Genomic DNA, 6,797 nt, shown 5'->3' with positions numbered 1-6,797 from the left:
GTAAAGAACGTGATAGAAACTTACTTTGCCTACCCGATATCTATTTACCACATCTTTCCTGTTAAGAGAACCCCACTTCGGTTGGAGGCAAGTAACATGCCCAATTATAACAGATTATACTTCCCTCAAATGGCCACACCAATATTTTGATCTTATATTCTCTTCCAAAACCTGCCAGTCCCATGTTAAGAGGTAAAATCTGTTCCCTCTCGCCTTTAACCTCAGCAGCCTGTTGTGTTTGCCACAGTGAACCGAGTACAGCACAGGTGATGCTGTGTGACTTCCAGGCCTAAGTCATAAAAGGTGATATGGTTTCCACCTAAGTCTCTCTTGGGACCCTCACCCTTGGGACTCAGCCATTATGGTGTGGGAAGCCAAGCAGCCACATGAAAAGGTCGTGTGTAGGTGTTCTAACCACAGTTCCAACTGTGTGAGTCTTCTTGGCCAGAAGCCAGTAACAACTGCTGTTGTGTTGATGACAAGTGGAGCAGAGACAGGCCATTTCTGCTGGGTTTTGCCTAAACGGTATATTTGTTAGAAAAAACACATGTTTCATTTTAAGTCACTAAGTTTTGAGTTGCTTTCTGGCCCACCAAGAGATACCCAGAATACCAATTTAAAAAACTACATTTCCCAACCTTCCTTGCATACTGGAGTGACCATGTGACATAATTGTGACCAATGAGATATAAGCAGAAACCAGTAACCAGGGTTTCTGGGAAAGACTCAACAGATGCATGACTTCAGGACCTGGATCCTTTGGTTCTTTCTTCTGCCTACAATTCAGAGTGACAGTTAGAGCTCCAGCAGCCATTTTGTAAGAATGAAAAGGAAGGCCATACCCTAGGAATTCCAGAAGAGGAACCTAGAAAAGGTGCTCAACATCCTTAGTCTTCAGGACAACACAAATTAAAACTACAATGAGATGTCATTTCATAGTTCTAAAATGGCAAACATTAAAGAGACCAACAACATCAGATTTTGATATGGATGTGGAGTAACTAGAGCTTGCATACATTTGTAGTTAGAGTGTGAAATGGTACCAACGTTTTGGAAAACTGTTTAGCAGTTTCCAACAAAGATAAAAATATCTTATTCTATGATTCAGCTATTCAACTTCTAGGCTTTTAATTAAATTTGAAACATGAAGACATATGTTTACAAAAAGACTTTTGAAGGAATGTTTATAACAGCTGTAAACAGGAAACAGCCCATAAATCTACCAACATGAAAACTGATAAACTGGATAAACCAGTTGTATATATGCTGCACTGGAAAACTGGTAAGAAAAAAGGATGAACTATTCATATATATACAACAACATGGATGAATCTCAAAAACACGGGTTGGGCCAAAGAAGTCCAGCATCTAAGAGTACATGCTATATGATTCTACTTCTTTGCCATTTAAGGACATATGAAACTAATGGATTGTGATAGAAATCAGAACAGCAGCTGCCTCGTGGAGGGATCGACTAAAAGGGCACAAAGGAACGATCTGGGGAAATGGGAAAATTCTACATCTCAATTGGGGTGTTAGTTTCCCAGGTGTATATACAATTGTTAAAATTCATAAACTGTACACTACACCAAAATGTGTGTACTTTACTGTATGTAATTTGTTTAAAAATTAGTTAACTAAAAATAAATATGAGCTTACTTTTCAATTGAACATTTAATCCTGAGAACCACTCAGAGGAGCTAGGGCCTAAATATCACTGATTTGCTGCTATAGCTAACTTACAGTAGCAATGTTTAAACTAATGTTAGGAATGAAAATATTTTTGTGACCTGGTCTTGCTGAGCAGTAAAATATCTCTAATCCACTGACCGAAAATAGTATATTCCAAATCAAAACATATTCAGTGTGAATTTTCTTTTCCCTTTTCCCAAGCTAAGATAACCATAACAAAATTATTTAGGCAAATCCTCATGCCAGCATTAACAGGACTTCTTGATAAAAAGTGATGTCTAAACAGAGATCTGAATCACAGCAGGATTAGTCAGGCAAAAGGGGGGAAGGGAGAATAGAGGTGAAGTGAAGCCCCCGAGGCAAGGAAAAAAAGTGAGAGAGAGAGAGACAGCAACAGAGAGACAAAGACGAGAAAGAAACTGAAAGATGATGAGTGAGTTTATTGCAATACACTCCATCATCAAAAAGGCTGGTACTGTTATCTAAGAGAAATAATGCTTGACAGAGAAAGGACACAGAGAACTTTGAAGGGTATCTTGATCTGGATGGCAGTTAAATGGGTGTGTATGTATGTAAAATTCGTTAAGTTTTACATGTATATTAGTGTATTTACATACTTTACTGCATCTATGTTATACCTCTGTTTAAAAGAGAGAGAGAAGATAAAGGTAAAGACAGAGGTGGAGAGACTGAGTTTTAGATACAGAGTAAAGAAGTGTGGAGAAGAGTGACTCGAATGGAGATATGTTTTGGTGGTAAATTTGACTTGGCCTGGTGACTGGATGAGTTAGGAAGAGAATATAAGTAAGAGATACTCTCATTTCTGAGTTGGGCAGCTGGCTGGATGATGGTGCAAATGACTGAAATAGGAAGAAGGAGGGTTTGGGAAACACGACATGGTCAGTTTTGAACATCTTAGGGTTCTGGATAACATCTAAATTGAAGAAGCCTCTATTCTTGTGACTGATAACATGGATGCTCAGTTAAATATTTGTTGAATAAATAAATGCTCAGTAAATGGTTGAATAAATAGTTCTGAATTTCAGAAGAGAAATCTGGGCTAAAGAAATATATTTAGTAAACATTAATATATATAGAAGGTGGGTTAGAGAGTGCTACTTTTCTATGAAACAGAGGTTTAGCAGGGTATACGGCTCCCCTGATAGAGACCTATATTTCCCAGGCTCCTTGTAGTTAGTTGTGGCCCATGACTAGGTTCTGGCCTATGGGATTTAGCAGAAAAGATGTCTGCAATTTCTAGGTCATGCCCTTTACAGAAAAGAAGTATGTCCCCCCTTTCCCGTGGACCTGAATACAGACATGGTAGTGAAGTAACTCAGACCACATGGATGGCCATACCAAAGAGATGTAAGTTAAAAGGATCACAGGTTCTGTAAACCAGTGGGCCACTTTATTATTCATGGACCACAAACATAAAATATTACAAGAGAAATAATTGTGTAAGTATTTTTTGTCTTTTGTTACAGCAGTCTATCCCTTATTTGAACTAATCCAACTATTGTTTAAAACCAGAGGAGAACGTAAAAAATGAGAAATACTAGTGGTGTGTGGAATTGTGAAGGCTGAGGAGAAAGACAAGAGAGCAGTGGTCAACTGTGCCAAGGGCTTTGATCCATCAAGCAAGGAAAGGATTCAAGGGCATTCAGTCCGGATGTTGAATTTCATTGTGTTTTGATCAGTGTTATGAAATCACTTACCCACAGCACCACATGAGCCAATTTAATCTCATTAATTGGGACTAAGTCCAGTAAGTTTCTTCTAATTTTTGCTTCTGTTCTACTTAGTCTAGTAAACATTGCGTTGTCTCTGATAAAAATCTCACCAATGCTTCTCATCCATGAAAGATTTTGGCAATTTAGTATCGTGTTTAGGTAGACACCCTGGAAGGTGCCAGTATTGGATCATAATATTCCAAACGAATTAAGCTTGGGCTACAACCAGCTACCATGACTCAAAGCAATCAGTGTCTCTTACCGAAGATTATATGGTATATTAATCTAGCAGAAGGAAATGATAACTATTTCGGGCCAGAGGGGTTGTTAGTTAACAGTGTCCTTGTGCAAGGGACAGAAATTAAGGAAAGAGAGGGAAGGATTCATTGGAAGTGTCCTGAGATATCTCACTGATTCTGAGGAACCAGGGCTGTTCTAGGAGCCTCAGGACTAGAACCAGGGGCTTAAGGCCTCCCCTCTCTCGTCCTCCCTCCCTTCTCCCTCTGGCTGTCAGCTTTATGTTTTCATTCGTATTTATGCTGTTGAGGGCAAGAGCTACATTTTGTGCTTTTAATAATCATGGTAGGTTAGGTTCCTAGAAGGAGAATTTGGGAAAAGGAATATGGACCTTTTATAAAGTTCTTGATATATGTTGCCAAGCACTTCAGAAAAAAAAAATACCAATTTAGACTCTCAATAGGAGGGCATGACTGCTCGCTTGCTTTATTTATTTATTTATTTATTTATTTATTTATTTATTTATTTATTTATTTATTTATTTATTATTGAAGTAGAATCAGTTTACAATGTTGTGTTAATTTCTCATATGACTGCTTATTTTTGAAGCAACTTCATCAGCCTTTAATTTTATACATTTTAGAGTCTTTGTTTTTTGGTAGAATAGAATGACATGTCTGATGTTTTATTTTGTAACTACTAATAGTGAATTGTTTCACATATTTCTCGGTCATTTATATTTCTGTGTCTGAGATTTGTCTGTACATTGTTGTTGCATCTTTTTCCATTGAAGCTTCAGTGTTTTCCTTCTTGATTTAACCTGCGAATCGCTTTTTGTCTGACATTTTTGTTTTGTAATTTACTTTTCAACATTTGACGGTTTCTTTCAAATTTTTCATGTAGTCAAATCTTTGATTCTGATTCCCTTGTGATTTAGCCCATTGATTTTGTGCTTAGACAAGTCTTCGTTCAGCTCAAGAACAGGTAAATAGTTTAAACAGTTCCCTGAGTATTCTTTTAGCTTTTAAACCAGACTTTGGCAAACATTGATTTTATGTTTCAGGCACGTGTTTTAATATTTCTTTGTTTGTTTACATTGAACACTTTGCACATTTAACACCTGGAATTTATTTTAATATATGTTGTAAATTGACAGTTTAACTTATCACAGCAAGCCAACTTACTGAATAATTTTTCTTTTATGCATTACAATGTGGTAACTTTATTAACATCATTTTTATAAGTAATAGTACCTATTTATGGCTATTCTGCCCCAAAGATACATATTTATACTGTTTTATGTACTGTTTTAATATATTTCAGTACATTGTAGGGAAAGTTCCTGTAGTAAGAGTTTTTTGGTTACAAGTAACAAAAATTTATTAAAGTTACCTTAAGCAAAAGGGAGTATAACCAGGGACCAATAAACTGTGCCCGGAGGCAAAGATCACTTTAAATAGCAGAGACAGTTACAGAGGCTGTAACTACTGAATTCTTTTAAGTCAAGGAGGGCACCCAGTAGGTGTTCACTGTTCCCTTCATCAATTGTCTTTTTTCAAAATGGCTTGGCTCTTCTCTATTTTTTCTAGCTAATCAACTTTAGAATCACTGTTTCAAGCTCCAAAAGATATCCTATTTGGATTTTGATTGGAGTTGCATTAAACCTATAAATTAATTTGAGAAGAACTGACATCTTTATAATAGTCATTGTTACCCAGGAACATGGTAGGACTTCCCATTTATTCACGTCTTCTTTTATGTTCTTCAGTAAAATTTTGTAGTTTTATTTATATCGTTCCTGTCCATTTCTTATTATGGTTATTCCGAGGTATTTTATATCACTCATTTTTAAACCAATTACAATGTGACTTCCACCTATTAATCTTAATTCTTTGTAACTAAAAAAAAAAAGAGAGAGCAGTGGAAATTATTGGAAGGACATTGAGGAAGCTCACAGAATTAAGAGAAGAGAATTAAGTTTCAGGAAAAGGAGACAGGGCTGACATCAGGGATGACTGGATCCATTGGTTGAAACACAGACGAGTCTTTCACGGAGTCTGTCACGTTGCTCATCCCTCACCTCTGCACATCTCTGAATCTTTACTTCATTCGAATGTTTTTATAACCCAAAAGAGAAGAGGGTGTTTTCCTCCCCGGTTTCAGATAGTGAGATCCCAAGCAAAGGTTCAGAGTGGCTCAGGAGGTCATAAGGCAACTATTGAACATATGCCCACCTCTTACAGCCAGGGATAAGCTGCTATGATTGGCACAGTCTGAGTCATGTGCCTGCCCCTGGGGACAGAGAAGCAGATTTGTTGCCAGATAAACGGGGAAAAGGCTTGCTGGGCACACAATAGACAACTACCTCCAATGATGTTGTTCCTGCCAAATTTGCCTGTGGCGTCCAATGGATATTTTCAATGTTTATAATTACTTTCTTCTCTAAAGACTTTGCTGTTGACAACCTCTTGATGTTCTCTCCTCCCTGTGTTTGTTTCAAGAACACATTTTTCTTGCAGTTTTCTCTTTTCACTTTTGCTGTTTCTATTCATTCTCCGTTTTAGACTTTTCTTCTTCTACCTACCTTCTAATTGGTTTTATCCAGGCTTTCATCCTTGGTTTATTTCTGTTCTCTTTCAAGAGCATGTTTTTTTCTGGATTATCTCATCTAATCCTATGACTTTGATTATCACTTGTACACGGTTGATTCACAAATCTGAGCAGACCCTACTTTACATCTCCAGATTCAGCTCTAGAGATAAGGAACTCATTGCTTTAACTGCAAGGAAGAGTGGTAGGTTACATTGTCTGCTGGGCACAGAAGGCAGTGAACCTCAATTGTGAAAACTCTAGAAAATATCAAATGTATCTTATAAGAGAGTTTAATTTTCAAATCTCTTTCATCCTTGACCTATTTGTTTTGTTTCCAAAGTAAAACATTTTCCTGTTATTATTCTTCATCTAAAAGAACAAAATAGAGGCCAGAATGTGGCATAATAATTAGAAAAAGTGCTGGAATGGATGCCTGTAGATTTATGTTCTAAACCTTGCTTTGCAATTGAGTCTCTCTGTTTCTAAGATTCCTAATTCAGGATTGTGATGGGATCTGGTGAGATAAATAATACATGCGAAAAG

This window comes from Camelus ferus, chromosome 4 (genome assembly GCF_009834535.1).
Source record: "Camelus ferus isolate YT-003-E chromosome 4, BCGSAC_Cfer_1.0, whole genome shotgun sequence".
Taxonomy (NCBI): domain Eukaryota; kingdom Metazoa; phylum Chordata; class Mammalia; order Artiodactyla; family Camelidae; genus Camelus; species Camelus ferus.
The sequence above is the reverse complement of the archived record's forward strand: the minus strand, read 5'-3'. Positions refer to the sequence as shown.